Source organism: Lissotriton vulgaris, chromosome 11 (assembly GCF_964263255.1).
Source record: "Lissotriton vulgaris chromosome 11, aLisVul1.2, whole genome shotgun sequence".
In the NCBI taxonomy this organism is placed as follows: domain Eukaryota; kingdom Metazoa; phylum Chordata; class Amphibia; order Caudata; family Salamandridae; genus Lissotriton; species Lissotriton vulgaris.
The window spans coordinates 845,934,393-845,956,650 of NC_141699.1; the positions used below are offsets into that span (position 1 = coordinate 845,934,393).

At 47.7% G+C, this 22,258-nt stretch overlaps 1 protein-coding gene across 1 annotated transcript in view; it reads left to right on the top strand.

The window, feature by feature from the left end:
• PPP1R7 (protein phosphatase 1 regulatory subunit 7) overlaps window positions 1-22,258 on the top strand; it is a 1,034,080-nt gene that overhangs the window by 176,992 nt on the left and 834,830 nt on the right. The window lies entirely within an intron of this gene.

Genomic DNA, 22,258 nt, shown 5'->3' on the forward strand with positions numbered 1-22,258 from the left:
TGCAAATCTTGATGTTTGTCTGGACCATATTCTTACTATGAAAGATCAGGTAGTGGCTACCACTGACACCTGCTTTCATATGATGAATCTTCTGCATTGAGTATTCCCACTCCTCCCACTCTCTGCGCAAAAAACTCTGGTTCAGGCACTTGTAATCAGCCAAGTGGACTACAATAATGCTCTTTTGGCTGCGACTAGTGAATCTCTACTGAATAAACTCCAGGTGGTCCAGAACACAGTGCCCCGCCTAGTCTAGAATGACAGCTAGAACTGCCTCTCTCCCCCCTTGTGCTCACTACACTGGCTTTCTATACGCAAGAGATTCAAGTTCAATATCTGTTGTATAGTACATAAATCTCTGAATCGCAGAGGACCTAGTTATTTGACAGAAAAACGTACCCCATGTCGGCCAAGCAGATCTCATCGAACGGGGAGAAATCCCTCCTCATCACTCGTCGTTTTAGGAACACTTGTCTGATGGCAAAACCGTCTCCACCTGGCCCCCATTACAAGAACCACTTACCCTCACACCATTGGAAGTGCACAGATCATCTTCACTTTAGAAAGCTTCTCAAAACTGAGTTTTTCAGCAACTAACTCTACTTGCCTGTGTTTCCACAGTAGTGCGGAGATACCCTTCGGGTGCAATTCAGCCGCTTTACTAATCTAAATTTAAATAGTGTAAAGTGTAGGAGTGCAGTTTGGAGTGGCATAGAGTGGAGAGTGGTAGAGTGGAGTGGGTACAGTGAATTAGAGTGGAGTGGAGTGGCGTATGGTGGAGTGACAGACGATTGGCATAGGGTGTAATAGCATAGCATCTGGGGACCTGTAGGTCACTGGACAGTAGGGACCCCTATGAATGGACAGGAACTTCATGACCTAAGAACAGAGAGATAGCATAGGGATTTGAGGGTGAGCAAGAGAAAAGTGAGATTCATAGTCCTGCGTATGAGTGTCAGTAGGTCAGCAGGTGAGATGCGGTGGAAAATGGAGTGTTAAGTCCTATCCGATGTTGCTGGCCTACAGGTGATAAAAGACTTTATTTATCACAAAGCTCTCTCAAATAAAACACCTGTTAATGCTTCTTGAAAGTTTGCATTCCCCAAATGTGGGTCACTTGTGTGGGTGCCTATTTAAGGATTGCAGGTGACTAAGGTAACGGAGAAGAGTATGGGGTGAGGAAGTGAAAGCATCGCAAACAGGAGTGAGCAACACTGGGGGCAGGGGAGAAGCACACAAACAGTGAAAAACACAGTACGGGGTGGGGAGAGAAGAACACAGAACGCAGGGGGAGAAGCAAACAAGAAAGCGAGAAGCTCCCAAAAGTGACAGCATTTCAAGCGGATGCATGGAAGCTCACGAGGGCGAAAACAACATTGAGTGCAAGGAGGGTGGGTGAGAAGTACACATGAGAGAACTAGCACTGGGGTGGGAACTAGGGGTGAGCACACAGAGGTTAGAGGAGAGAGCTGAAACCACATGAGCTCTTATGGAGTGCTTAAACCAAAAGGGGAAAAAGGTTCCCTAAAACTGATCAGTGGAAAAATAGAAGCCAGCGAATAAGAGAAATGATAAGCAAGCTATGCTCTAAGGGAGGGACAGACGCAAAATGGAACAGCTGCGACGAGGAAACGCATTGAATAAGAAGCAAGCAAATGAGACTTGTGACAAAGGTAAGCAGTGATGGGTTGTAACCCCCTGTAGGTTCTTGACCTATCGGGTGAGTACTTCACACAGTATAAGACCGGTTCCCCAGCAGCTTTTAGACCTTCTTATTAACTTATTGCATACATTTACATTTTTTTCATGTAACCGGCACCCTGGAGAGAAGGCCTCTTTTTTTCTTTAACTGCCTGTTCTTCCTCTTGCTTTACAGCTCAGGACACCTTCTCTTTCCTTTTCAGCCTGAGGCAACTCAAGATCAGGGTTAACCATTGAGGAGCGGTTGTGTTTATACCAAAATTGTGAGAGCTGTTTATGTAAAATTAAGAAAGCCTGGGAATGTTGTTCCCAGTAGATACGGTCTACTTCGACCTCTGTGCAGGACCCTCAAGCTAAATTCTGCATAGATATCAGCAACATGTGCACTATCCCTCTCGGCTCCCCAAGCAAAATATCAAATTAGGAGAAAAGGCTCTGACATGCAAGCTACAAAGTGAACCATCACATAATCTCTTGGCATACTCCCTGTTTAAACTTTTCTCTCTCTTTTCCCTTATCTCTATTTGTTCCTTTCTCTCCCCTACATTGCCAATTTTTCTGCCTCTCTCTCCCCAACATGCTTTCCCTGTTCATTCTGCCTTGCCATTTTTACACCCCTCAAAAATTTTTTCAATTTTCAACTTTCTCTCCTTCACACTCAAGATATTTCTGTATCTTTTTCACTTCTTCTTTCTCAGCTGCATCCCATTCTTTTCTCTTTCACTATCTGTTCTTTCTCTTTCAGCTGACTGACCTTCGTTTGCGATCCCATCCCCCCGTTCACTCTGTGTTTCAACATTCAGTCTCTCCATCTCTGTATATATCCTTTATGCCTCCTTTCTCACCATCATTTCTTTTTTATTTTCACACTCTTTAGTAATGCAGCAGGCTGTGAACTCTTAAGTCTACATTCAGTAACACAGCGCTGCTTCAATCAATCAATCAGTAGATTAGTAGAGCGCTTCTTTTCAGCCAGGGTCTATCTGTCAGGGTTGATCTATCGTCCTCCTGGCCCCTCTACCCAGTTCAGTACCTGCTTGACTGATGGCATCACGGAGACTGCCCTCCGTAGGGATAAGTTTCTGCTTCTAGGCGATCTTAATATCCACTTAGACAATGTAGCAGACAAAGCAGTTACTGACTTCTACCAGCAACTTCTATCCCTCCAATTATCCATTGGATCTTAAAGCCCCCACCCATCTAAAGGGCCACTTGTTGGATCCTATATTTGCCAACTGGGATGGTGTAAAAGTCCAGTCTCCAGTTCCTGTTCCGTGGTCCGACCACTTTGTAGTTCCTTTCACAATAACCGTCCCTGCAAGTAATACCCTAAAGCCTTATAACGCTAAATACCTGAGTCGCAAATGGACTAAGTTTTCTAAAGCCAAATTCGACTCTGCCCTCACCAAATGTGGTAGACCAGGTGGGGAAGATGCTGTCACAGCGTCCGACAGACTTGATGAGCGCATTACCATTGCCCTCGACGACACAGCCCCCCTCTGCCAAAAAAAACCCTCTAGCAGACCTCACAAATCGGCCCCTTGGTTTAGCGAAGAACTTCGCCTAGTTAAAGCGGAATGCAAGAAACTATAGGCAATGGAGGGTGGCCTATCTAGACCAAGCCAAACTGAGATATATAGGCAGACGCAGGGATTATCACAATCTAATCAGGCGTGCAAAAACTAACTACTTCTCAGGTAGGATTGGAGAAGCTCACAATTCCACCAAGGAGCTATTTAAAATCTATAAAGAAATTTCCATCTGCAGCTCTTCTATCGACCCTTCCTCGTTCTCAGTTGAGTCCTGCAATCGCATTGCCACCTACTTCTCTGAGAAAGTGGCCAATATCTATTCCGCTTTTACAGGGGGTAAGGAAAAGGCAACCGAGTTCAGGGAAATCCTACAGATAGATGAAGGCACAAATAGGTTAGGCAATTTTATCATTCCATCCTCTAACGAGCTTCAGCGGATTTGTCGCTCTATTAAATCGGGGTCCCCTTGCCATCCGGCCTCACCGAAACTTCTTGGAGGAAGTATTGAAACCCTCGAACCTTACATTAGAGATGTTCTCGATCTCTCTTTTAAGACCGGCACTGTACCTAAAAAGTGGAAGCAAGCAATTGTGCTCCCGCTCCAAAAGAAACCGAACCTCAGCTGGGACAGGATGGACAACTTGAGACCTATTTCCCTTCTCCCTTACATGGCCAAAGTGGCAGAAAAGGTTGTCAATCTCCAACTTATGACTTTTGTGGATGAATCCAATCTTCTTCATCCCACTCAGTTTGGATTTCGCCCACGCCACTCCACCGAGTCTGCGCTGCTCCTGGCCACTGAGACCATCAGGCAAGGGGTAGATGAGGGACAAACTATGGCACTCATCTTGCTTGACCTAAGTGCCGCCTTTGACACTGTAGCACACTCCATCTTGCTACAGTGTCTTAACAAGGGTGGAATAAATGGGGTGGCACTCAGATGGATACAGTCCTTTTTGACGGGGAGGGGCTTTCAGGTCAGACAGGGTGAACACTACTCCAGGAGGTTCAATCTCGATCAAGGGGTTCCCCAAGGCTCTGCCCTAAGCCCCACCCTGTTTAACCTTTACGCCTCCCCTGTAGCCACTATTGTGGAAAGATAAGATATCCAACTAGTATCTTACGCTGACGACACACAGCTGGCCATCTCTCTGTCACGGGCACCCGGAATTGCGGCCGCCAACTCCGTGCTTGCATGCAGGAGCTGGCCTCCTGGATGTCCAACAACTGCCTGAAGTTGAATGGCTCCAAGACTGAAATGCTCGTGGTGGGGGGGTTGGGGGGGGGCGTCTGTGTGGTCCTCGGCATGGTGGCCGGACTGTCTGGGCCCTACTCCGGCGCCGTGTCAACAGGCCAAAAACCTTGGGGTACTATTTGACTCTGATCTGTCATTTACTCCCCAGGTTAATCGGGTAGTGGGAATGTGCTTTGGGATACTCAAGACCTTACGTAAGGTCCTTGACATGCTCCCTGTTGGTGACAGACAGACCCTTGTGCATGCCTTGGTCACATTGAGACTCGATTATGCCAATCTCCTATACCTGGGCATTACGGCCAGAAGTCTCAACCTTCTCCAAGTATTGCAAAATGCTACAGCCCGGCTGGTGCTAAGGCTCCCTAGGCGAACGTCCTCAAAAGTTGCTCTAAAGTCCCTTCACTGGCTGCCGATCCGTGAAAGGATTAAATTCAAAGCTCTATGCATATGCCATCGCATCTTTGGAGGTAGAGCACCCGCCCCCCTCAACTGTCTCATCACCCCTTATAGATCAGAGCGGATGCTTAGATCCTCTGTCACTGGTCTGGCCGCTGTCCCCAAAATCCGTAGAGCTCGTATGGGGGGGCAGATCGTTCAGACTCCTTGCAGCCAAGAATTGGAACCTGCTACCTACTGAACTACGCCTTGAACCCTCTGAGGCCAAATTCCGTAGAGCCCTCAAAACCCACCTATTTCGCCTAGCACTCCCTTAACTTGCCACCCTCCCACATGCTCACTCTCAGCGCAGGGACACGCCGGAGAGCGTAACTAAGCGCTTTATAAAATTCCAAAATAAAAATAAATAAAGGGGGGTATCCCAGGCTTCTGGTGCTATCATTCATGGTCGCTGTCAAATTCTGCGCAACTTCCTCATCCTCAGATGTGTCTGTAAAAATAACTTTTTGCCCTGAATTTTTACTGTCAGTTTCCAGAATTTGCCTTGTTGCCAGGTAGTCACCATATGTCTGAGAGACAATATAAATAAGGTTGCAGCTCAACCACACTCCGAATAATCCTCCAATGAGTCCCTAGATGGCAGCTATCCATGCTATCCATGACAGATGTTGTCCATGAATCCCTATATCCCTTTATCGAGTGTATTGACACTTCCTATCCGCAAATTGATTGGTACTGCCCATCAGTGAAAGGAAACACTATCTCTGGATACAATTTGTTAAGGTTTCATAAAGAGCAGTCATAATTTTAGTAAACCGTCAGAACCAAGATGCTTGTAGTGTTTTGCTTAGTCTATGGGTCAGGGCGAGAGGCTCAGTGCTGAATATCATGTTATGATAAATACGTGTGACTATGGTAAGGTTTAAAAAAACGAAACTATGGCTGAATCTTGATTTGTCAGACATTACAGGTTATAGATTTTTGGAATTCTGGCAAATGTGTTATTCTTGTAACCCGCATGTCCCAATTTCTATTTTCTTTATGTGCCTTGTTATACAGCAAATAAAAATAAATGTAAAAAAAAAAACTGCGAGACGTTATGCAAAGAAAGCATTTACTCTGGTAAGAGAATTTTGAAGAAGAGATTCTGTACTCATAAATGTGTGAGTGCAGTGCGCTACTGTGCCGTAGGAGACTGTATTACAGAAACTATGATATTATGAGTAACTGTGATAGGAGAGTAGTATTACAGGCATACTGGATGATGTGTTCATAAGCGCAACATGTACTGCACAAGTCAAGTATAAACCTAAGTCTCAAGAGACAAAAGTCAGTGAAATATCTCCTTACATTCTCCTATCAATAGACCACTGATAGTTCACTGTTGATAACCTGTAACTTAGCTTGAAAGCTCATTGGCATAAAACGTATTTTGCCGATTTCTAGTTTAGCAAATAACTAGTGTGTTGAGGTAAAACATGTATATGACCGCCCCTCTTAAAGCACACTTAAAAACCTTTATCTAATTCTGATTACTGTGCCCTTCATCAGAGCTGTAAACATTTTACATTGTCAATTCAGTTACTATAAAATCCAATTTAAACAAGGAGCAGCTTGCAATAATAGCACGGCCTACTTTGAGCAAGTACACACAGACGTGTTTCTTCATAATTTGCGAAATAGTCTTCAAATTGTATTGTATCGAAGCCTGCGTTGGAAGGGGTCCGACATTAGATGGCTTGGGTATACCCTACCCCACATTTCTTCAAACTGTGGGGTGCGCCCCCTGGGGGCGTGGTTGGGTTCCCAGGGGGGCGCAAAGACCACTGCAAGCACATGTAAGTGAAGATGCTTGGAAGTGCAGCAATGTTTATTTGCTGCATTTCCAGGCTGTCTTCATCTACTCCGAGGCCCTCATGGTGCCGTGGGGCCTTAGGTCAGTGGGTGTGCTGCTGGGCGCTGGCTGGTGTCTGGAGTCTTAAGACTCCAGCACAACCGAGTTTATCACAGGTCTTTAAAGACCATTTGCATACCTTCGGAAACTGGTTAACAAATCTGTTTATTTCTTTTTCCAGTACCCCCTGTGCCCCGACTCTGCCTATTCCTTATATTTTTATTCTAAATTTCCTGCTTTAGTGTGAAAATGCATTTCATGAAAAGGAATACAGAAAAGGGTTGCCAATGGAAAAAATGCCAGCCATGTATGTTTGAAGAGCCTGCAAAGACCTTGCTTTGACACTAAATAGGGTTTTAAATAAAAAATGTAATGTAATGTGATGTGACTTTGTTTGTTCCTTTTATTTTCAGTCATGAATCATTCAGGCAGCCCTATTTAAAAGTGCTTTATATTTGCTTTTCGAAGTACGCATAGATAAGTGCTGAAAATAGGGCTTTAGGTGACTGTTTATTTTTGTACCGTCTACAACATCAAAATAATGAGCTTGCAACCCTAATCACAAGACTGGAAGTTTGTTGCAGGATCAGCACATTATTTATTTCACCCTCGATTCCCTGATTAATTCCATAATAGCAATAGTTTAACTTATAGCTGAAACCCTACGCCCCGTCAATAACATGCTGATTAACTTCAAGTGTCTGGGAATTTTATGTCAGGACAAGAGGCGAGGATTATGCTCATTCTTTATTCGCTTTATTAACAAATTTCAAACAGCAGCTCATCACAATCATGTATAACAAACTACATTTCCCACAAGACTAGGGAAAGAAAAAACAGTCTCTGAGCAGTCCTTTCACAATGTCTATGGCCCTTATCCAATAAATCTTCATGTCACTTCCTGCACTTCCTCTTTCTTCGCTACTCTGCAGCTAGAGTTAAGTGCTTTTTACATTACTAATGTTTTGGGCAGAGTGTTTATTTTCTGGGGTATATGTTGCCTGGCTGTTATCTTCTGTTTCCACAGATTCCCCATTCGCCGCAGCAACGCTCAGTGCTCCTTACGCGGCTTGATCCCCATTCAGCGAGGACCGCAGTGCGGTCCGCTGCCCGCTAGGGGGCACTGTGGGTGCGCCGCGACTTGGTGACCATGGAGCGCGTTTCAGTCAGGCAAGTTGAAACGCGCTCCGGTCAGCCGTTACTGTCCGTGCCCCGTGTGCTGCCTGAATCGCCGAGCGTGGCCAGGTCAGTATCCTTGCCCGTTTTTCCTTTTACGCCCACTTTCGGGTAGGTTGTGGTGTGGTGCGGTGCATCAGGAGTGTTTAATCCTTACGCCCTGTTACTGCGGGGTAGGTAGAAGTGTGCTGAGCCTCGGGCCTTTCTGCAGCACGGACACCCGATATTTGCAGCTTGCTCCCAGTGTACCCGGTGGGCGTTGTGGTGTCCTGGGGCTGACTGCCCCGTAAAATATGTGCCCTTGGCCTTTAAATCTCCTGAGAGACGCTCAGCTCCCAATTTCTCACGCTCTGCGTGGGTGTGCTCCATATTGTTGGCCCAGTTTTTACCAATTCACACTATTAGCATGGAGGAGCACGAGTACTATGAGGAGGAGGTCTTCCTGTCATATTTGCAGTGGGATGATGATTTTTATGGAAAGGTGCAACTCCATTTATAGGGTGGTCAACGAGCTGATGACCTGGATGGAACAGCGGCTGGCCGATAAGATAGAGCATTTGGGCGCAAAGGTAGGGCAACCTTCCCCTGCTAACCCGGTTGTACCACCTGGGAGCCAGAACCGGTCCAGCCGGGCGGTGAGGGTCCTCCTCTCCCCAAGAGAAAGTGCGACGGGGGGTTGATAAGGATGCTTTTGAGCATCTTAAGCAAGCTTTCTTGGAACACACAGCACCCATAGTGCCTCCCCAAGAGCCCGCTCCCCTGGGTTCAGACCCACAGCCAATTTCGCCTCAGACTCAGCAAGGGGACACTCCGGACGTGTCGGATGATAAGGCAGGTTCCTCGAAGTGTTGGCATTCGTCGGGTTCTACTGAACTGCCAAAGGCGTGCATAGCCGACATGTTAGACCCGGATGATATTGTGCATCCTAGGTCGGCGGAGTGGGTTCCCGCCGAAAAGGCAGCCTTGTACTCCTCAGGAAGCCCTTAGAGAATGAAGCTCGGAGTAGACTGCTAGTGGAATGCCCCCGGCCTACCCCCGAAGGAAAGGTAGCGCTTACCCCCGAGATTGAAGGGAAGATGGCTACCTTCCTAGCTAAGTTAATTAAAGACCCCAAGAAAGGGATAGATTGTTCTTGCCGTGCATGTCGGGACAAGCTATTAGACACCATTGGTCCGATGATAAAGAAACTAGACATGGCGGAGGAGGGCCGTAGTTTGGGCTCCTTGATTGACCCAGAGGTCCTGTCAGCATGGGCGCAGCGAGCAATCTGCTTTATGGGCCATGCTAATTGTGCCCTCTCGACGGTGAGTTGTAGGTCCCTTTTTAATACAAGTTGAACCTAAACTTGGTGACTTAGCCTGGTCTGAGGCAGGGGCGACAGCACAAGGGTGTTTATTCGGCGAGCCATTTGATAAAGAACTGGGCAAATTTGTCGCCACGTTTACTTCCTTAGACAAGGCCCAGGCGAACATTAAGAGAGTTTTTAACCCTCTGGTTTTCTGCGGGGCCGGTTGGGGCAGGAGCCGTCCGCCCGGCCGTTCTCAGAACCAAAACCCCCAGGGCAGGGGGCAAGGCTCCGGACAGGGACAGTAGTACCAAACGGATCAGCGTTTTACAACTTCTACCCGACCAGAGAGCAACGTTTCAGAGGCCGAGGAGGTTACAAGGGCAACAACGGAAACGCCAACGGTGAGTATTTTACCCGCTGCGCGGATGCTAGTTGGGGGCAGGCTGGCGCAGTTTTTCCCAGCTTGAGAAGCTCTTACTAGGGACGCTTGGGTTCTTCAGACAGTGAGGGGGTTCTAAATAGTTTTACGGCTCCCACCGCCAGGACGTCCGTCCACGCCCAATAGTTTTCTGTGCGGCAGACGCAGCTATGGTAGGCGAGGAGGTGGCCGACCTGCTCCGCAAGGGAGCGGTGTACCTTACAGAGGTTCTCCACGGGGGGTTTCTCAGCAACATATTTTTGGTGGACAAGGCCGACGGGGGTCGGAGGCCGGTCATCAACCTTCGGGAATTCAACGAGTGGCTGGTGTACAGGCATTTCAAAATGGAGTGCATTCATCTGCCCAGGGACGTCGTCCTACCACTTGATTGGATGGTGCACCTGGACCTAAAGGATCCGTATCTAGTGGTCCCGATTTTTCTACCGCACAGACGGATCCTTCAATTCCTTTGGCGGGGACAGGTTTACGAGTTCCGGTGTCTTCTGTTCAGTCTTTCCTCGGCCCCGTGGTGCTTCACCAAGGTCCTCAAGCTGGCGTTGGAGTACTTGTGAGCACACGGGGTCCACTTGATAGTCTACTTGGACGATATTCTTCTCTTAGCCCAATGCCCTTTGCAACTGCAGAGTCACCTACAGATGGCCGTGTCTTTGCTTCAGGATTTGGGGTTTGTAATCAACTAACAGATATCCCTCCTAGTCCCGACTCAGAAGGCGTTTTTTCTGGGATTTGTGATAGATTTGTCTCTGCATCGCTCAGTCTGCCCTCCAGGAAGGTGGCGAAGATTCGTCACGAGATCGTCAAACCCAGGCCAAGTAAGGGACTTCTCTGAGTCAGATAGCCCGTCTGGTGGGTCTTTTTTCGGCCTCTATTCAGGTGATCTTTCTGGGCCCGTTGCACTACCGGGCCCTTCAGCGCTTGAAAGCGCACCCTCTGCGGAGAGGCCTGACGTATTCTCAGGTGGTTTCTCTGACGGACAAGGTATGCGAAGAGTTGGAGTGGTGGCTAACACACATGGAGGCCTGGAACGGAAGGGCTACCTTTGGTTCCGCCCCCGATTTGGTGATAGTCAAACGCCAGTCGGGCAGGCTGGGGAACACGGTGTGGGGAGTTCTCCACCAGCGGAAGTTGGTCTCCTCAAGAACAACAACTTCATATCAATTGTCTGGAGCTTCTGGCGGGTTCCTTTGCAGTCCGTTGCCGGACCAAGGACCGTGTCCAGGCTTCAGTACTCCTAAAAATGGACAGTGAGTCTGCGTTCCAGTATATCAATCATCTGGGTGGCACCCGTTCCAAACCCTTGGCGAACATGGTGAAACAGTTCTGGGAGTTTCGCCTCTCCAATCAGATCTCGGTCATGACGGAGTATCTCTCGGGGCGGGAAAACTTAGTGGCGGATTGGCACTCCCGTTACCTCCGGGACACCAGTGTTTGGAAGCTGGACCCGGAGATTGTCCTCTACCTGCAGGAACGCTGGGGGCCTTTTTCCATCGACCTCTTTGCTTGTCGCCTCGACCGGCAGCTTCCCCGGTTCTTCAGTTGGAGGCTAGATCCGCTGGCGACTGATGCGTTAACCCAGGATTGGAGTTAGGAGAGCAGGTATGCGTTTCCCCCATTCTCTCCGATCACTCTGGCGGTGGCCCAGGTTCGCAGACAGGGAGCCTCGGTGGTTCTGGTAACGCTGTTCTGGAGGTCGCAAGTTTGGTTTCCGGTTCTCCTGGAACTTTCATGGGATTCTCCAATCCGACTCCACCAAACTCCCCTCCTTCTGTCGAGTCCGGAGAGAGTTCCTCACCGGTTGGTGGAAGACGGGTCACTTTAGGTCATGGCCTGGCGGATTACAGGCAATGCTTGAGACTGCTGGGCCTTTCGGAGCACGCTGAGCTCCTACTCTCCAGAGCTTGGGTGGACAGCACGTCTAAAAGATATAAATCGGCTTGGACACGATGGGAATGTTGGTGTATGCGACGGGAAGTGGATCCTGTTGTCGCAGATTTGACGTATGTGCTTAATTATCTGGCGGATTTGGCGACGAAAGGCTTGGCGTATAGGTCAGTGAACACTGTCCGCTCTGCAATTTCAAAGGGTCATGCGCCAGTGGATGGAGCCCCCTTGGGGGAACATCCTTTTGTTTGTAAACTTCTCAGTGGCATCAGGCTATCGCTGCCTCCAGAACCCCGCTATTCAGTCCTTTGGGACGTTATCCAGGTTTTGAATTTATTGTTGTCTTGGCAACCGAACCGTTTCCTCTCCAGGAAAGAATTGTTGGCTAAATTAGCAATGTTGCTATGTCTGGTGTCGTGCAGAAGGGTCTTGGATGTCTGAGCTTTGGATGTTACAGCGAGAGTTTTCTCCCCCGAGGGAGTTACCTTCACGGTGAGTAGACGCACTAAGTCCAATACCCGTACAATCACTTTTCCTGCTTTTGAGGAATCACCAAAACTCTGTGTGGTTCAATGCCTGAAAGCCTATGAAGAGGCTACGGAGGAAGTCCGCCCTCCGGGCGAACGACAACTCCTGATAGCCCTTAAGAAGCCGTTTAAGGCGGTTTCATCCCCCACTATAGCCCGTTGGGTGCGGTGGATCATGCAAGAGGCAGCGGATTGGTCGTCAGATTCTACCTTTAAAAGGTTTTATTTTAAGCCGCTGCTGAATGTGGCTCAAGTGGTCATAGACAAGCTTTAAAGGAGCATGATCCTCGCCTCCGGTCCTGACATAGAAAAGAAATTTGCCTAGCCTACGAGAAGGTACGTTTCAATTCTATTAAGGACGCGAAGGAGAGAATTATCCCTCCATGCAAGCTCGTTGGTTGCTATCCCGCCCTGTATGGATGTAAGTAATCCTTTTACATGTTATAAAGGTGGTCTCTTTACGATTGACTGTCTGTTGCCTTGTGTTTTTTGCAGCACTGATGTTTTACATGCCCATTTCAGGTTTATAGTTTTGCTTGACTATGCCTTTGTACGGTGATAGTTCTGTGATTGATTGGTGTGGTTTCTTTCATGGAACGATGGTTCGAAACAGGATGCGTGGAGAGTTCCTCCAGCAAAGAAAGAGGAAGTGTAGGAAGTGACACAAAGTTTTATTGGATAAGGGCCATAGACATTGTGAAAGGACTGCTCAAAGCCTGTTTTTTCTTTCCCTAGTCTTGTAGGAAACGTAGTTTGTTATACATGATTGTGATGAGCTGCTGTTTGAAATGTGTTAATAAAGCGAGGAAAGAATGTGCATAATCCTCGCCTCCGCATCCTTAATAGAATTGAAACTTAACTTCTCGTAAGCTAGGCAAATTTCAATTCACCCTGCATTTAGACAACTCACTCCTCATGCTCACCCTTCACTTTAACGCTCACCGCGCATAATTGGTTTTCTGGCATTTGCCACATAATCCATCATCTGTTGCATAATTTGCAGATTAAAAGATGCAGCAACACATGTTTCCTCACAGTGGAATGCCCTTTCTAAAGGTTAATTGGTCACCTTTCTGTTGCTTATTGCTATATGTGGGTGTTAATGTGGTACTTATGAGGGGCAATAAAGGCCAGGGCAATGTTAACAAGTGTAAAAATAGCAAAATAGTGCAGTAATGCTATCACAACATATGCAGCATAATTAGCCTTTGCTTGCTGCAGAATTTAGTCAACCATGCTGCATAATTTGGCCTTCTCCTGCCGCATAATTCCAATGGCCCTGTTAATGAGTTCCTAGCCTGTGGCAGAAAGCACTGTGAATATGGAAGTCATTATTTTAAAACAATATTTACATACTCTAAGCTAGGCTGCTGCAAAATGATGCAGTGATTGAGATAAAACAAGTTCTTACAAAATATACTTTTTAGTAATAAGTAATCAAACTGTATCTATTTTTAGGGCTCGGCCTAGCGTACACTGCGCAGCAGTGTCGCGCAGCCGAGATCTTATGTTCCCCAGTACTGGGGCTTTAACCCGCCTTCTCTTCCATTGGCTAGCTTCATAAATGAAGGCTAGCCATTGGAAGAGATGTGTGTCGCTCACTTCTGTCCCCGGCTCGAGCAGATTCGTGGGCGTTTCTTGCTTTTTTTTAAACCCCGCCCCTTTTTTCGTCATATCGAGGTGGGTGTTTACTTTTTTTTTTTTTTTGGGCGGCGCTTTTGTTTTGCCATTTCCTCGACCACCGCCGGAAGAAGTCGTCCTCAGGTGAGTGCTTGCTGTCCCTTCTCCCTCGTTTAGTTGTGCTGCCCGCCCCCCCGCGTTCGTTGTGCTTGCTGTCCCTTCTCCCTCGTTTGGTTGTGCTGCCTGCCCCCCGCGCGTTCATTGTGCTTACTGTCCCTTCTCCCTCGTTTGGTTGTGCTGCCCGCACCCCCTCCCCCCGCGTTCGTTGTGCTTGCTTTCCCTTCTCCCTCGTTTGGTTGTGCTGCCTGCCCCCCCCTCGTTCGTTGTGCTTGCTGTCCCTTCTTCCTCGTTTGGTTGTGCTACCCGCCCCCCCACGCGTTCGTTGTGCTTGCTGTCCCTTCTCCCTCGTTTGGTTGTGCTGCCCGCACCCCGCCCCCCCCCCCCCACGTTCGTTGTGCTTGTTTTTTTTTTTTAAGTCATCTTGAATCTTTGACTGCCATAAGCTGTTCAAATAGAATTCATCAGCAGTGCTGTTGCATTGGTCATTGTATACATTACTTCATTTCTGAATGAGGTGCATTCTTTTCCCCTTACACATAAAAATACTCCCTAAGCTTCCCCTCTTGGCATTATACGAGAAGAGCCGAAGACGTGGCCAAACGTTTTGCTTTTTCCCACACTCTTATCTTTTCCCCAAGTTTCTTTTAAATTGTGTCTTCCCCACCCTCCTGGCCAGTGTTTGAACTTTGTTTTTGGTGGGGTTTTTTTTCTTTATGAGCTCTGGACGCGTTTTGCAGCGCCAGCTCCGTTTTTTCCACCTTCTGAAAAAAATGTTTATATTTTTCTTTTCCCCTGAGCACCTCGAAGCCACTCTTTCTTCATTTCATACCGACACTCACTTTCCTTCCTCATATATTAAATCTTTGCTGGCTCTGTCATTGGAAATTAGACCGGGGAGTTTGCGTCCAAGGCGGGTCACTGCCAGACCCAAATAAAACCTACGTTTGCAGTTACTCCTTTTTTGGCAAACACGCCGTAACCCTGGGGTTAGAAGAGAAGGGCTGCTCTGAATAATGGCCTCTCTTGTCGTGCTTCACGGAAGAGAGCCCTTTCTCATGCTTCTGGTCATCTGAAAGCACAAGACACTGAACGCTACCCTCACAGGCCTGAGAAGAGCCAGATGTTTTTGTAGCCTGACCAACGCAATAACAATTTACATTTTACTATGATATTATAATGACCTAAAATCGTCCGCCAGAGCCTTCTGATAGTTGTACCGTGCAGTTGACTGTTTGAATCATTTTAAACGTACCCGCTCCTATCCTGGCCCGACTCTTTGAGATGATAAGCAGTTGTTAGCTTAGCATTAAGTTACAGATTTACAGGGTTTGCTTTACTCTCATAAATATTTGAATAGTGATATAGTATAAACGAGGATAATCTGTGCAGCAGAGATTGTGCTTAAAAAATAACTATGTACGCAGGAGGAAAGATTATTTTAATGAGAAAAAGCCTACTGTGTAGTAAGTAATTTGCTTCTTTGCATTGAGTATAGCGTGAATGGAGGTTTTAACATGCATTAAGAGAACAGTTTATAGACCGTACTATTTTGATAAATAGATATCTGATTTGTGGCAGAAAATGTCTTGTTGCTGTCGCTGCTTTTGTTTGTTGCTGTTACCTCATGCCCTGCCACTGTGAGTACCGTCTAATTGACACGCGGTTAAAACCAGTGTATTTTGTGTTAGGTTTTTGCATTGTTTCTGTCATGTTTCCATGGAGTTTGCATTTACACGGACTCCTCTTCTTCCGCATTGCTTTGTTCGCTCCATGCTGGTGATCTAGATTTAGAGTTGGAATTCCCTGGGCTAAGTCTTGCCGAACAGATGGCATGAAGTCTTGCTTTGCTTTCCACGTGCGGTCCGACAACTTTAAATGGGCTTAGACTTTGAGCCAGCCCATTGCTTACCTCTTGTTGGCTTTATTGGCACCCTTGTTTACTTGCTACTGTGTGCGCGTGGGTGGCTCTGGTCTGTCTGTGTGCGCGTGGGTGGCTCTGTCTGTGTAGGTGGATCTGTGTGGGTGGCTCTGTGTGTGTGGGTGGCTCTCTGTGAATGACTCTGTGTGGGCGGCTCTATGTGTGTGGGTGGCTTTGTGTGGGTGGCTCTGTGTAGGTGCAAATGTAATAGGTCTCGCATTTGCAAGCAATTAAGCTATTGGCATTGTAAATGACAATGTCATTTATTTATGTTTTCAAAACAAAAACAAAAACAAAAACATAAATAAAAAGAATGTCAATAGCAATGCCAATGGCTCTAACGTTAGCAATGCCGAGACCATTGCATTGTAAATGCTTGTTTTTAAGCAGATTTGATTGTTCCTCCCCCCTTTGTTATTTTTCTTGAAAAACAATCTCATGGAGAATGCAAAGAAGCAGTTAAGTAGACAATACGTTGCAAATATTATCCTCAATGCCCCTAAAGTCCTCACATACCCAGTCTTGGCCAGGTGTCCCGCAACGGCCCTTAAGCCTAACAGTTGGCCCCTCTCCCTCCCAGTTGTCAATACACCCCACAGGTTATCAAATCTCCGCACTCATTACAGTCTAACAGAGCGTATCAATGAGAATCCTTACCCCTGCCCCTCCCCCCCCAGTCCCCAAATACCTCAATTCGAACCCCCTACCCCAACCATCCCCCCACCAGGCATGCCGTTGATTCACTGAGGTACCCATACGGGCAACTAAATCCCCTACAAACCGTGCCAGAAAACACCAGAGGTTGTCATTGTCCAGTCAGTCCTGGGCTCATCTCATTCTACCTCCAGCAAGTACCCATCTTGTCATTCAGCCTCGCTCAGCCTGTATCCCCTCGGCCCCATCTTGCACTTACTCGTCCTTTTCAATTGGGTGCCTGACTAGTTCGAAAAGCGCCACCAATACCTGCACCATTTCCATTGCCTTCTCACTCCCGCTGCGCTTAGCCTGGCGTAGCCTGCAGTTGCCTTCTCTCTCTGCCCACTTCTCAAGTTCCCTCCGCCATTGCATTAGAGAAGGCCCTCTACACGCCGTCCAACAGGTAGTAAGCTCTCTCTTCGCCAGAACCATCCCCAAATCAATGAACTTGCTGGTGACCTTAGACTTAGCAGTGTGTGGAAACCAATCGAGCAAACAAGCCCCTGGCGTCCCAGCTCCCTCTCAGTCACAGTCGTCAATGTAGTCATCACCCCTTGCCAGTAGTCCCTCAGCTGTGGGCAGTCACAAAACATATGTAAAAACCCCGCCCCCTTTAAAGCACACCAGGGACATGCAGTTGACACCCCAAAATGGTAGTTGATCTTGCCAGGAGTTAAATATGCCTTATGTAACACATAGAATTGGATCAGTTGAAAGTGCGCATTCCGAGTGCTTTTCCATGCTCTCTCAACAACCTCCCCCATGGTTTCTCCGCAATGGGCACCCCTAGATCCGCTTCCCATTTAAGGCGTAGTGCTGCCAGCGGTTGGCGCAAGTCCTGGGCAATCCTCCAGTAAAGACAGTTCATTGCTTTAACAGTTCCCGCTGCCAACATTTTGTATTGACAGGCCAGAGACGGATTAGGCTCCACCAACCCTCCCCACCAGTGTCTCCTAATAGCCGCCGTTAGGGCCACCTGTAATAGAAGGTCCCCCCTCGGAAGATCACGATGCTCCATGAGATCATTGAAGTGGAGGAGGTTTCCATCCTCGTAGAGATCCCGGATTGTAATGAACCCTGCTTCCTCCCAGGTTATCAGCTTGCTCCAATCCCCTCCATGGGGTAGCACCTCGCACATCCCAAGCGGAATCTCGGGTGCATAAGGGACTCGGGAGTGCGCCCTCCTAGCCAGTCGCGTCCAGCACTGTCGCACCACCCGCAAATCCAGCGGCATTTCCCCATCTCTCAGCGGCACCCGCAATAAAACACTAGACAACAGACGCCAACTCGGATCCTCCCCCGACTGCCGTATGTGACCCGCCACCCATTTTGTGAACCATTGCAGCTGCGCAGCATGATAATAGGCCTCAAGGTCTGGCAGTGCAAGGCCCCCTTACACCCTGGGGGGTTGCATAGTGGCCAGGGCAACTCTCCTTCTTCTGGTCCCCCATAAGAACCCTGTAATCATGGTATTGAGCGGCGTAAACCTATGCGTTATCCTATCAGGGAGTGCCCTAAGTATTAGAGGAACCTTGGGAGGGTGACCATCTTTACCAAGGCAACTCTGTCTGCCACGGATAGAGGAAGAGTCCCCCAAAAGTCGAAACAAGCCTTGGTAATGTGTACCGCTCTCCCCACGTGGTCTTCCAAAAGGTCTTCAGAGTCATGGTAGATCCGGCTTCCAAAATATGGCAAACAGTGGGCTTCCCATGGGACCCCTTCTACTCTCTGTAAATCCATCCTGCCTGATTTGGCGGGAAATAAGCACGACGTGGCCCAATTCACGCGGAGATCAAACTGTATCTAATGCAGACATTTTTGTAAGTGTCTCCACTATTCAAGATCCTAGCTGATAACTTCTTTTACATTACATCTTAAAAAGAATATATCTTTGCCACCATAAAGCTTTAAGCAGATCCACTGGAATTATTCAGCAGAAGAGGAAAAAATTATGCGGGAGGTTTGACTAAATTATGCAGCAAGAAAAGGTAAATTATGCAGCACAATGCGCCACATTTTGTGGTTGGCATTATTTTGACATTTTAACTCACGGTAACGCTGTCAGGAGAAATATTTCACCTCATTAGTACCAGTTTAACACCCAAATACAGCACTAAGCAACTACAAGATTACCAGTCAATCTTTGCAAAAGGGCCTTCCACTGCTCCAGAACACTTTGTCACGCTTTAAGTAACTTTTGTTCCGTTTGAGCTAGAATCAAGTTTTTTGTTGTTGAAATCTGCAGATTATGTAGCAAATGCGGTAAACTGATAATTATGTGGAAAAAGCTCCTGTTGCTGCAGAAACTCATAATTCCAGTGGCCCTGGCTTTAAGTGACCTTTACATTAACATTACATTACATTAAAATTATTTATAACGTGCACTATCACCATTGGTTTCTTGGTTTCTTTCCGGCAGGCTCCTCAGTCACCATGGATCACGAACGCACACAGACACACACACACTAGCGCACACACACAGACCTAATCAATTAATGGCTGGTAAGAAGGCTGGTTTCTTTTTTAAGTTCCTTCACTACCACCACACTTTTCGATTTCAGGCACAGACATCTCAAAGTCAGTATTAACCATTCGGGTGAAGTTTTTTTGTGAAAGCTGCGTCCATGGGGTGGCAGGTTGAAGGCCAGCAGGGTTGCATTCAGCTGCAGAGCCAGAATCCTCTCGATCCTTGGGGCCTCACAGAAATGGTCTAGGAGACAGAGGAAAGGAGTGAGATTCATAGATATTGTCAAAGAGAAGGCCCAAAATAGGTAGCACTGTATGCAGACTCATTTTTAGGGCTCGCACTGCGACGCAATCGCGAAGCGATTGTCGCTGTGGAGCCCTATTGTAATCAGTTTAGCTTTCAAGGACTAACAAGACTTGGGACAAGAGACTGGCTCGCGCACGCAGCCTGCCGGAATCGGATCAGGTCGCTCGCTCCGATTCCGGCAGGCTCCTCAGTCACCATGGATCACGAACGCACACAGACACACACACACTAGCGCACACACACAGACACACACCACACCTCCCCAGCCCCCCGCCCTCCCACACACACGAGCGCACACACACAGACAATACCCCTGCCCCCACACACACGCACACATACAGAGACGCCCCCACCAACTAACCCTACTCACCACATCGCCGGACTCTGCAGCCTCCGCGGGGCTCTCCCTCTGGCATGGGAGCCCCGTGTCACTAGCACTGCTTTTCTGTCCAGGCACTCAGTGGGTGCGGGCTTCCGAAGATGGAAGTCCCGCCCCACGGCAGGTTTCGTTAGGGCTCGCTGCGAACGACGCATGGCAGAGTCGGATTCCGACGCGCGCCTTGGGATTGGGTCGCGTGCTTCGGAATCCGACTCTGCCATGCGCCTTGGACTTGTAGTTTCCTGCCAGTGTCCAAACATCCCCCAGTGCATTGCTTTAAATTCACATTTTTTTCTCATTTTATATTATATTGAATCAGTTCAATAAAGGGTGGGTATGGTGTGCTTTTCCTCTGTTGCTTTCGTTCATGTGCTTCAGCTCCTCTCCTCCCCAACACCATCCCCCCGCTCCCACCAACAGCTTCACTTTGCGTTATTTCTTGTCGTGGTTCAAAAATAATGAAGTTTACAGGCGAGTGATAGGTTAATTGATAGAAACTCCGCACGTACCTCATCAAGACGAGCACATTAAAAATGAAAGAGTTAAAAGGGATGAGAAACAAACTGTGTCCGCTCACACCAGAGGTTCAAAGCGAGGAGCCGCCTCTCATGTCGGCTGTGATTGAACACAGGCAGACCTAACCCAGAGCAACAGGGGTCCCTTCGGGAGCCTTTCACTCCCTTGGAGCTGGGGTCTGCGTCTTCGTGTCCTGTGTCACTGGGACGGAACATCTGAAACCCGCTGGTGTCAAATGATGACGTCTTCAAGGGAGCACAGATGTTGGTGAAGACTTTAACCCCTGGATTTCCAGGCATTGCCTGCTTGTCACTGCCTGCAGTGATGCCTTCAGGGAAAGCTTTCTCTGTGAAGATTGAACCTGATCTCCGAGCTGAACGCATGTCGCTTCTGCGTGATCCCAGGTGCCAAGAAGTGCTCCACCCCCACTCTGGGAGCCTGGCACCTGAAGTGACCCCACAGACGCAGGGCACACCAGGTTTACTAGGAGTCAGGGCGCGGGGCTGTGGCCCTTCGTTTGAGGAAGCCTCACCCGCCCGACCCACGCCCGGCCTCGAAAGGGACATTTCCTGTCCATGCTTCCTCTGAAAAATGATTTTTTTTAAAAATGAGATTAGGGCCGAAAGCCATCTTCCTTTCCTCTGCTGACTTTTTAACCATTTCATCCAGATGTGAATCAAATAATTTGCCCCTCAAAAAGATCAGACCTGTGTGGCTGTCTGTGATCTGCGTGATACACCTCATGCTTGGCAGCAGGCGCACTGACACTCTGTGCTACTCTGTGTACAGCAGCACTCAGACACCCTGGTTGTGTGTGTTGTGCGCGCCTTCAGTGCTCTGATGAAAGTCACGGGGGCTCCCTTGTTAAATCTTTATAATTGGATTTATATTGGACAATACACATAGTATGGCTTCAGTAGTTGGCTCACCAAGCGTCTCAGCACAGTTAGGTTAAATCATTATATTACTGTCATTCGACATTCAGAATTGATGTACTCAAGCATATTTTAACTGTGATAGTAGATGCGGTTGTCATCCCCACCTTTATTTTTAAGACCAAAACTCTGGTCACTCACCTTTAAATTTGTATCCTTCGTCAAAAAGCGTACAGAATGTTTACCACTGTTGTTGAAGCAATTAAGGTAAATCATAACCAAATACAATGTGCGTTTCGTACATGAAGTTAGTTGCTTCTTGAAATGTGTGCGTGGACGCTGCAGTAAAAACAGGACGTGGCATAACGGCCGGAGCTGCCGACCTGGGAGCTGGGCTACCAGGTTCGAGCCTCGTCTTAGACTCCACATCCTGTGGTTCTGAGCAAGTCACTTAATGTCCCGGTGCCTAGCAACACCTTCAGGTCGAGTTCGTGCTATATAAAACTGCAAACAGCACAATAAAGTGTGAGTTTAACTTCATAGCCTATCATAGGGCTTTTCCCCGCCATGCCAAAGCTGCTTTCCTGTGACTTTAGTCATAGGTACCTCTTAGCACCGCTGATTGGATGCATAGTGATTCTCAAAAGAGGCCATGCCGAATTCTAGGCCTGCGTGCTATATTTCGTGCCAGTGTGGTGCTGGGCCACAGCTGATGACAGGCATCCACTCACGTGACACATTGTTTGCTCTCTGGTTACTTGGCACCATGGCCTGTGGCATCACTGATTAATTTCTGTAGGGCCCTCTGTAAGGTAGGCCTTGGCTGCACATCAGGTGTGCATGGGCACGGAGCCCTATGCATTCAATGAGCATTGCAGCCTTCCGATTTCAGTGCATATTCAATTATATGAGCCATGCAGTGCTCTAGGTCTGTAAGGGTGTCTGTTAGCAACAGCTAACCACTCACAAACAATTTTTATATACCAATTGCAAATTAAAAAAAAATTACAATGCCAGTAACTCAAACTTTAATGCTGCGAGACCTATTGCATTGCAAATGCTTGTTAAGTTTGCAAATGGCCAGAGACAGCTTCTTCAGAGAGATACCCCAAAGAAGGGGGCAATACAAGTGTTTTTGTTTTTTTAAAAGGGACAATCATTAGTTAAGCTGGTACTGCTGCCAAGTGTGTAAGTGGCCACTGCTGGTTATCATAAAGGAGCAGATTCAGCAGGACTGGGGCCCAGGAATTTGGAGGGCCCACTGCATAACAA